This window comes from Leucoraja erinacea, chromosome 38, assembly GCF_028641065.1.
Source record: "Leucoraja erinacea ecotype New England chromosome 38, Leri_hhj_1, whole genome shotgun sequence".
Classification (NCBI taxonomy): domain Eukaryota; kingdom Metazoa; phylum Chordata; class Chondrichthyes; order Rajiformes; family Rajidae; genus Leucoraja; species Leucoraja erinaceus.
In genome coordinates, this window is record NC_073414.1 from 6,847,273 (window position 1) to 6,855,957 (window position 8,685).

Below are 8,685 nucleotides of genomic sequence, written 5' to 3' on the forward strand. Positions count from 1 at the left end.
ATCACCAACGGCTGCCCACTCGCCTTCTCTGCCTGCCGCTGTTCACCCTTACCAGCACTCCGACCTCCCGTGAACCTTGACCATCGACTCCGCTGGTCCTCGCCGCTCCCCCGGTCAACTCACCTGGATTCCACGCCCAGTTACGGACCGAGAGTCTGAGGAGACCCGAAACGTCACCTAACTTCCTCAGAGATGCTGCCTGACCCGCTGAGTGTCCTTTTGTGTATTGACCAGCTGACCTGTCTCCACTGTGTATAACCATTTCCTCGATTTTGGCGGACAATCGACAATAAAGGATTATTTATAACCTATTATCACGTGGGTTTAATGTATTTTATTCTGAATAAGGTTTAGTTTTGGATGAAAAGATATTGGAGATGAGAGGTTGGAGGAACAGCTTGTCCAGGAGGTGCCTCTGTTCTCTGTGGTACGGGCATGGAGCAATGCTTCTTAAACTGAATGAATGAATAAGTTTATTGGCCAAGTATTCACATACAAGGAATTTGCCTTGGTGCCCCGCCCACAAGTGACAACATGACATTCAGTGAGAGTTAGGAATTTCACATAAAACATTAAACATTAATAATAAAACATTAGTGATTAAACATGTGACAATAGACAATAGTCAATAGGTGCAGGAGTAGGCCATTCGGCCCTTCGCAGCCAGCACCACCATTCAATGTGATTATGGCTGATCATCCCCAATCAGTACCCCGTTCCTGCCTTCCCCCCATATCCCCTGACTCCGCTATTTTTAAGAGCCCTATCTAGCTCTCTCTTGAAAGTATCCAGAGAACCTGCCTCCACCGCCCTCTGAGGCAGAGAATTCCACCGACTCACCACTCTCTGTGAGAAAAAGTGTTTCCTCGTCTCCGTTCTAAATGGCTTACTCCTTATTCTTAAACTGTGTGTGGCCCCTGGTTCTGGACTCCCCCAACATGTGAACATGTTTCCTGCTTCTAGCGTGTCCAAACATTTAACGATCTTATATGTTTCAATGAGATGCCCTCTCATCCTTCTAAACTCCAGAGTGTACAAAGTGTTTAAGAAGGAACTGCAGATGCTGGAAAATCGAAGGTAGACAAAGGTGCTGGAGAAACTCAGCGGGGGGTGCTGCAGCATTTACGGAGCGAAGGAAATAGGCAACATTTTGGGCCGAAACCCTTCTTAAGACGAAAATTACCAAAAAACTTAAGAACATTTAGTCGAGGGTGAATGAAATTTTGTGATAAAGACTCGTCAAGAGTCAAGAGTTTATTATCCTGTGTCCCAGATAGGACAATGAAATTCTTGCTTTGCTTCAGCACAACAGAATATAGTAGGCATTGACTACAGAACAGATCTGTGTGTCCATATACCATTATATAAATATATACACACATGAATAAATAAACTGATAAAGTGCAAATAACAGATAATGGCTATTAATGTTCAGAGATTTGTTTGAGTTGAGTTTAATAGCCTGATGGCTGTGGGGAAGCAGCTATTCCTGAACCTGGACGTTGCAGTCTTCAGGCTCCTGTACCATCTACCTGAAGGTAGCAGGGAGATGAGTGTGTGGCCAGGATGGTGTGGGTCCTTGATGATGCTGCCAGCCCTTTTGAGGCAGCGACTGCGATAGATCCCCTCGATGGAAGGAAGGTCAGAGCCGATGATGGACTGGGCAGTGTTTACTACTTTTTGTAGTCTTTTCCGCTCCAGGGCGCTCTAGTTGCCGAAACAAGCCACGATGCAACCGGTCAGCATGCTCTCTACTGTGCACCTGTAGAAGTTAGAGAGAGTCCTCCTTGACAAACCGACTCTCCGTAATCTTCTCAGGAAGTAGAGGCGCTGCTGTGCTTTCTTAATAATTGCATCAGTGTTCTGGGACCAGGAAAGATCTTCAGAGATGTGCACGGCCAGGAATTTGAAGCTCTTGACCCTCCCCACATTGTTCCCGATGTTAGGGAAGTCAAGGGGTTGGAGGAAGGGGTTGGACAGGCTAGATGCAGGAAGATTGTTCCCGATGTTAGGGAAGTCCAGGACAAGGGGTCACAGCTTAAGGATAAGGGGGAAATCCTTTAAAACCAAGATGAGAAGAACTTTTTTCACACAGAGAGTGGTGAATCTCTGGAACTCTCTGCCACAGAGGGTAGTTGAAGCCAGTTCATTGGCTATATTTAAGAGGGAGTTAGATGTGGCCCTTGTGGCTAAGGGGATCAGGGGGTATGGAGAGAAGGCAGGGATGGGATACTGAGTTGGATGATCAGCCATGATCAAATTGAATGGTGGTGCAGGCTCGAAGGGCCGAATGGCCTACTCCTGCATCTAATTTCTATGTTTCTATGTTTCTATGTTCCTTGGGTTTGCTGGTGTTGAGGGCCAGGTTATTGCGCTGGCACCATATGGTCAGTCGGTCGATCTCTCTTCTATACTCTGACTCGTCACCATCAGTGATACATCCCACAACAGTGGTGTCGTCAGCGAACTTGATGATGGTGTCGCACTATGACCGGCTGCGCAGTCATGAGTATAGAGTGAGTACAGCAGGGGGCTGAGCACGCAGCAGGGGTGAATGACACTGAAATGGTTCAAGAAGCATTGGCATAGAGGACCTTTCTGGAGGACAGCTCATAGACCAGCTTCTGCAGTTCCTTCCCACACACTAAAGGTGGCCAGAAACATTGGGCAGCTGGTCTTGTGGTGCCATCTACTGACAGTACACAGACACTACAGTGCAGTTCCCTAGCCTCTCCAGACAGCGGTGAGATTGGTTACACAGAAAAGCTGGAGAAACTCAGCGGGTGCAGCAGCATCTATGGAGCGAAGGAAATAGGCAACGTTTCGGGCCGAAACCCTTCTTCAGACTGATCAGGGGTGGGGACAAGAAAGGGAAAAGGAGGAGTAGCCGGAAGGCTGGAGGGTGGGAGGAGACAGCAGGGGAGCTGAGGAAGGGGAGGAGACAGCAAGGACTAACAGAATTGGGAGAAGTCGATGTTCATGCCCCCGGGGTGCAGACTCCCCAAACGGAATATGAGGTGCTGTTCCTCCAATTTCCGGTGCTGCTCGCTGTGGCCATGGAGGAGACCCAGGACAGAGAGGTCGGAGACGGAGTGGGAGGGGGAGTTGAAGTGCTGAGCCACCGGGAGGTCAGCTAGGTTATTGCGGACCGAGCGGAGGTGTTCGGCGAAACGATCGCCCAACCTCCGCTTGGTCTCACCGATATAGATCTGCTGACATCTAGAGCAGCGGACGCAATAGATGAGGTTGGAAGAGATGCAGGTAAACCTCTGTCGCACCTGGAACGATTGCTTGGGTCCCTGAAAGGAGTTGAGGGGGGAGGTAAAGGGACAAGTGTTGCATCTGCTGCGGCCGCAAGGGAAAGTGCCCGGGGAGGGGGCACTTCCCTTCCCTCTCGGTCCACCCCCTCCCCGGGCACTTTCCCTTGCGGCCGCAGCATATGCATCTAATGATCCGGCGCCTCCCGACACCTACACTCTTTGGCTACCCGACGATCGTCCGAGCTAAGCCGGCTGTCCAGGTGCATCTCTTCCAACCTCATCTATTGCGTCCGCTGTCTAGATGTCAGCAGATCTATATCGGTGAGACCAAGCGGAGGTTGGGGGATCGTTTCGCCGAACACCTCCGCTCGGTCCGCAATAACCTAGCTGACCTCCCGGTGGCTCAGCACTTCAACTCCCCCTCCCACTCCGTCTCCGACCTCTCTGTCCTGGGTCTCCTCCATGGCCACAGCGAGCAGCACCGGAAATTGGAGGAACAGCACCTCATATTCCGTTTGGGGAGTCTGCACCCCGGGGGCATGAACATCGACTTCTCCCAATTCTGTTAGTCCTTGCTGTCTCCTCCCCTTCCTCAGCTCCCCTGCTGTCTCCTCCCACCCTCCAGCCTTCCGGCTACTCCTCCTTTTCCCTTTCTTGTCCCCACCCCTGATCAGTCTGAAGAAGGGTTTCGGCCCGAAACGTTGCCTATTTCCTTCGCTCCATAGATGCTGCTGCACCCGCTGAGTTTCTCCAGCTGTTCTGTGTAACCTTCGATTCTCCAGCATCTGCAGTTCCCTCTTTAACAGCGGTGAGATTGGACTTTGCCGATACAACAAGAGCCAAACAGACTCGTTTTCCCACCCAGACCACTCCGATCAGCGATCACCCCGTGTCTACACTAATCCTACACACTAGGCACCATTTACCATATTTACCAAAGCCAATTAAGCTTCAAATCAATCCATACGTCTCTGTGAGAGAATGTGTGTGCGTGTGTGTGAGTGTGAGTGTGTGTGTGTGTGTGTGTGTGTGTGTGTGTGTGTGTGTGTGTGTGTGTGTGTGTGTGAGTGTGTGTGTGTGTGTGTGTGTGTGTGTGTGTGTGTGTATGTGTGTGTGTGTGAGTGTGTGTGTGTATATATGTGTGTGTGTGTGTGTGTGTGTGTGTGTGAGAGTGTTTGTGTGTGTGTGAGAGTGTTTGTGTGTGTGATTGTGCACGTGAGAGTGTGAGTTTGTGTGTGCGCGCATGTGTTTGAGAGTGTGAGTTTGTGTGTGTCAGTGTGTGTGTGTGAGAGTGTGTGTGTGTGTGTGTGTGTGTGTGAGAGAGTGTGTGTGTGTGTGTGTGTGTGTGAGAGAGAGTGTCTGAGTGTGTATGAGTGCGTGTGTGTGAGTGGGTGTGTGTGTGAGTGTGTGTACCAGTGTGTGCATGCTTGTGTGTGTGTTTGTGTATCTGTGTAAGTGCGTGTTTGTCCATGTATTCACTCTCATTCTTTCTCTCCCACTTTCCCTTCATCTCCTTCTGCCTCTCCCACTCTGTTTATATCTCTCTCTATCTCCTACTCTCTCTCTATCAATCCCTCTATCTCTTCCTGTCTCTCTCTCTCGGTATCTCTCCCTCCCTCCCACATATATCATTTCCACATGTCTGTCTGGATGTGGATCATCTGTGGGGAGGTAAGAGATGGTCTTGGCATGATATTCGACACAGACATTGTCCACTGAAGGCTGTTACCTCTATTTCTCTCTCTCCCTCTCTCTCTCACTCTGTCTGTCTCACCCTGGCTGTGTGCGTCTGTGTGTGCCAGACTCACACAGTGTGTGTTTGCCGTGAGAGTCAGACTGTGCTGTAATTAGCCCGGTGCCAGACGGCAGAGTGTGTATGGACCTACATTGCTGAATAATAAACATAGATGGGGATTGATGGCCTGGGGGTGGGGGGGGGGGGGGGGTGGGGGGGGGGGGGTGGGGGGGGGGGGTGGGGTGGGGGGGGGGGGGGGGGGTGGGTGGGGGGGGGGGGGGGGGGGGGGGGCTCCACACAGAACACAGGAAGTCCAGGCACTCGGAGTGACTGATAACAATATCTGTGGGCAGAGGCCACCTCACCCTAGCAGCAGCGAGAGTGCCGCAGGGCAGCATGGAGTCACAGAGACTGAAGGGTCTTGACCTGAAACACCACCCATTCCCTCTCTCCAGAAATGCTGCCTGTCCAACCTAGTCACTGCAGCATTTTGTGTAAACCAGCATCTGCAGTTCCTTCCTTATCTCCCTTCCCCTCACTCTCAGTCAATTCAATTTCAATTTTTCAATTTTCAATTTAAAAAACTTTATTGGCATGATAAAATACATCGTTATATTGCCAAAGTATAAAACATGACATACATATTTAAAATGCATAAATATAAATACAAGGATACAGTGCATGGATAGATATGTCCCTGTACATAAACTCGCAATAGACCTATAGCCCTTTATTGATTGCTACACGTTCTTGTAGCTGTAAGCAGTACAACACAATAGCAAGTTTAGCAATTCAATATTAATTTCTTAGTTACACAAAAAAAATGCTAGAGAAACTCAGTGGGTGCAGCAGCATCTATGGAGCGAAGGAAATAGGCAAAGTTTCGGGCCGAAACCCTTCTTCAGATTTCTTAATTTATAATTTAAATATAATTTAAATATAATTATAATATTAATTTCTTAGTGTCAGTTAATGTCTCTCTCTCTCTCTCTCTCTCTCTCTCTCTCTCTCTCTCTCTCTCTCTCTCTCTCTCTCTCTCTCTCTCTCTGCTCTCTCATCCATTCTTTTCTCTCTCATACCATTTTATCTCCTCAGTACCCAGTCTGGAGATTCTCTTTTTCGCTCTATTTCATATTCTCTGTCTCTCTCTCTCACTCTCTTTCTCCAGAGATGCTGCCTGTCCTGCTGAGTTACTCCAGCATTTTGTGTCTGTCTTCAGTGTAAACCAGCATCAGCAGTTGCTTCCTACCCAGAGACTGCAACCTCCACGTGCCTTTAGTCCTTGTTTCCGACATCTCTAAGCCCCACGTTCGTGTGAAGCCCGGCCCACTGTACAATGTGGACACAATTAGATATTTTGCACACTATGACTTCATGCTCATAAGTGATAGAAGCAGAATTAGGCCATTCAGCCCATTCGCAACATGCGAATGGTATGTTGCCATTCATAGCAAGCGAATGGTATGTTGGCATTCATAGCAAGAGGATTTGAGTATAGGAGCAGGGAGGTTCTACTGCTGTTGTACAGGGTCTTGGTGAGACCACACCTGGAGTATTGCGTACAGTTTTGGTCTACTAATCTGAGGAAAGACATTCTTGCCTTAGAGAGAGTGCAGAGAAAGTTCACCAGACTGTTTCCTGGGAGGGCAGGACTTTCATATGAAGAAAGACTGGATAGACTCGGCTTGTACTCGCTAGAATTTAGAAGATTGAGGGGGGATCTTATAGAAACGTACAAAATTCTTAAGGGGTTGGACAGGCTAGATGCAGGAAGATTGTTCCCAATGTTGGGGAAATCCAGAACAAGGGGTCACAGTTTAAGGATAAAGGGGAAGTCTTTTAGGACCGAGATGAGAAAAACATTTTTCACACAGAGAGTGGTGAATCTGTGGAATTCTCTGTCACAGAAGGTAGTTGAGGCCAGTTTATTGGCTATATTTAAGAGGGAGTTAGATGTGGCCCTTGTGGCTAAAGGGATCAGGGGTATGGAGAGAAGGCAGGTACAGGATACTGAGTTGGATGATCAGCCATGATCATATTGAATGGCGGTGCAGGCTCGAAGGGCCGAATGGCCTACTCCTGCACCTATTTGCTATGTTTCTATGTTTCTATTAAGTCCACTCTGCCATTCAATCATGCCTGATCTATCTCTCCCTCCTTACCTCATTCTCCTGCCTTCTCCCCATAACACCCGTACTAATCAAGGATCTATCTATCATATCTTGGCCTTAAAAATATCCATTGGCTTGGCCTCCACAGCCTTCCCCTGAATCACACCAACACTTTGTGTCCTATTGTGTAAACCAGCGTCTACAGTCCGCAGAAGGGTCACGGACTGGAACATCACCGATCCCTTGTCCTCCAGGATAGACACAAAATGCTGGAGTAACCCAGCGGGACAGGCTGCATTTCTTGGGAGAAGGGATGGGTGAGGTTTCGGGTCGAGACCCTCATTCAGACAGAGACAGGGGAGAGGGAAACCCGAAACGTGGCCAATTCCTTTCTCCATAGAGTCCCTCGGGCAGACGGGGCTCGTCAGCCTGAGAAGGCAGTCCATCTAGGAGAGGGGGAAAACTCTGATTTAAAACCTCCACTGCCTTGTGGCCATATCCAGTCATGGAAAAGGCTCCCAGAGTAAACCTGGAGAAAATCCGGAGTTGGAGCCCCTAAGGCAGTTTGTCGTTGTCTACAACCTCGCTCTGGCAGCTCCTGCGATGGCGCTGGTGCCAAACTGTAACGGCCCTGCTGTTCCTTTGGATCGATCAGCGACGTGGAGAGGGGGGGACGTGCTGCACGGGCAACAGCCTGTCCTCCATATGACATCGATCGCCCAGGCTTGCATCCATCCGACCAGGATGCATCACCCATGGTCAGTCACGACCGAGAGGGGCCTACTACTAGATGCTGCCTCACACCCACTGAGTTACACCAGCATTTGGGTGTCAACCTTTGATTTACCTGCAGTTTTGGTCTCCAAATCTGAGGAAGGACATTATTGCCATAGAGGGAGTGCAGAGACGGTTCACCAGACTGATTCCTGGGATGTCAGGACTGTCTTATGAAGAAAAGACTGGATAGACTTGATTTATACTCTCTAGAATTTAGGAGATTGAGAGGGGATCTTATAGAAACTTACAAAATTCTTAAGGGGTTGGACAGGCTAGACGCAGGAAGATTGCTCCCGATGTTGGGGAAGTCCAGGACGAGGGGTCACAGTTTAAGGATAAGGGGGAAATCCTTTAAAACCGAGATGAGAAGAACTTTTTTCACACAGAGAGTGGTGAATCTCTGGAACTCTCTGCCACAGAGGGTAGTTGAGGCCAGTTCATTGGCTATATTTAAGAGGGAGGTGCAGGCTCGAAGGGCCGAATGGCCTACTCCTGCACCTAATTTCTATGTTTCTATGTTTCTATCTGCAGTTCTTTCTTAAACATAATATATATATATATGATGAAGGATCAGGCAGTATCTCTGATGAAAAAAGGACAGGTGATGGTGTGAAGTTGTGCCTCCATGCTGCATCACTAAACTAAATGTCAATAAAGATATCTTATTATTATTCAAATAAATTAACTGAAACTAAACTGAAATTTACAATGACACTGCCAGAACCTGAAGGCCTGAGTTACAGAGAGAGGTTTCCACGTTGTATCTCTAAACCAAAGATCCTATAGCAGAGAGGATCTTTGC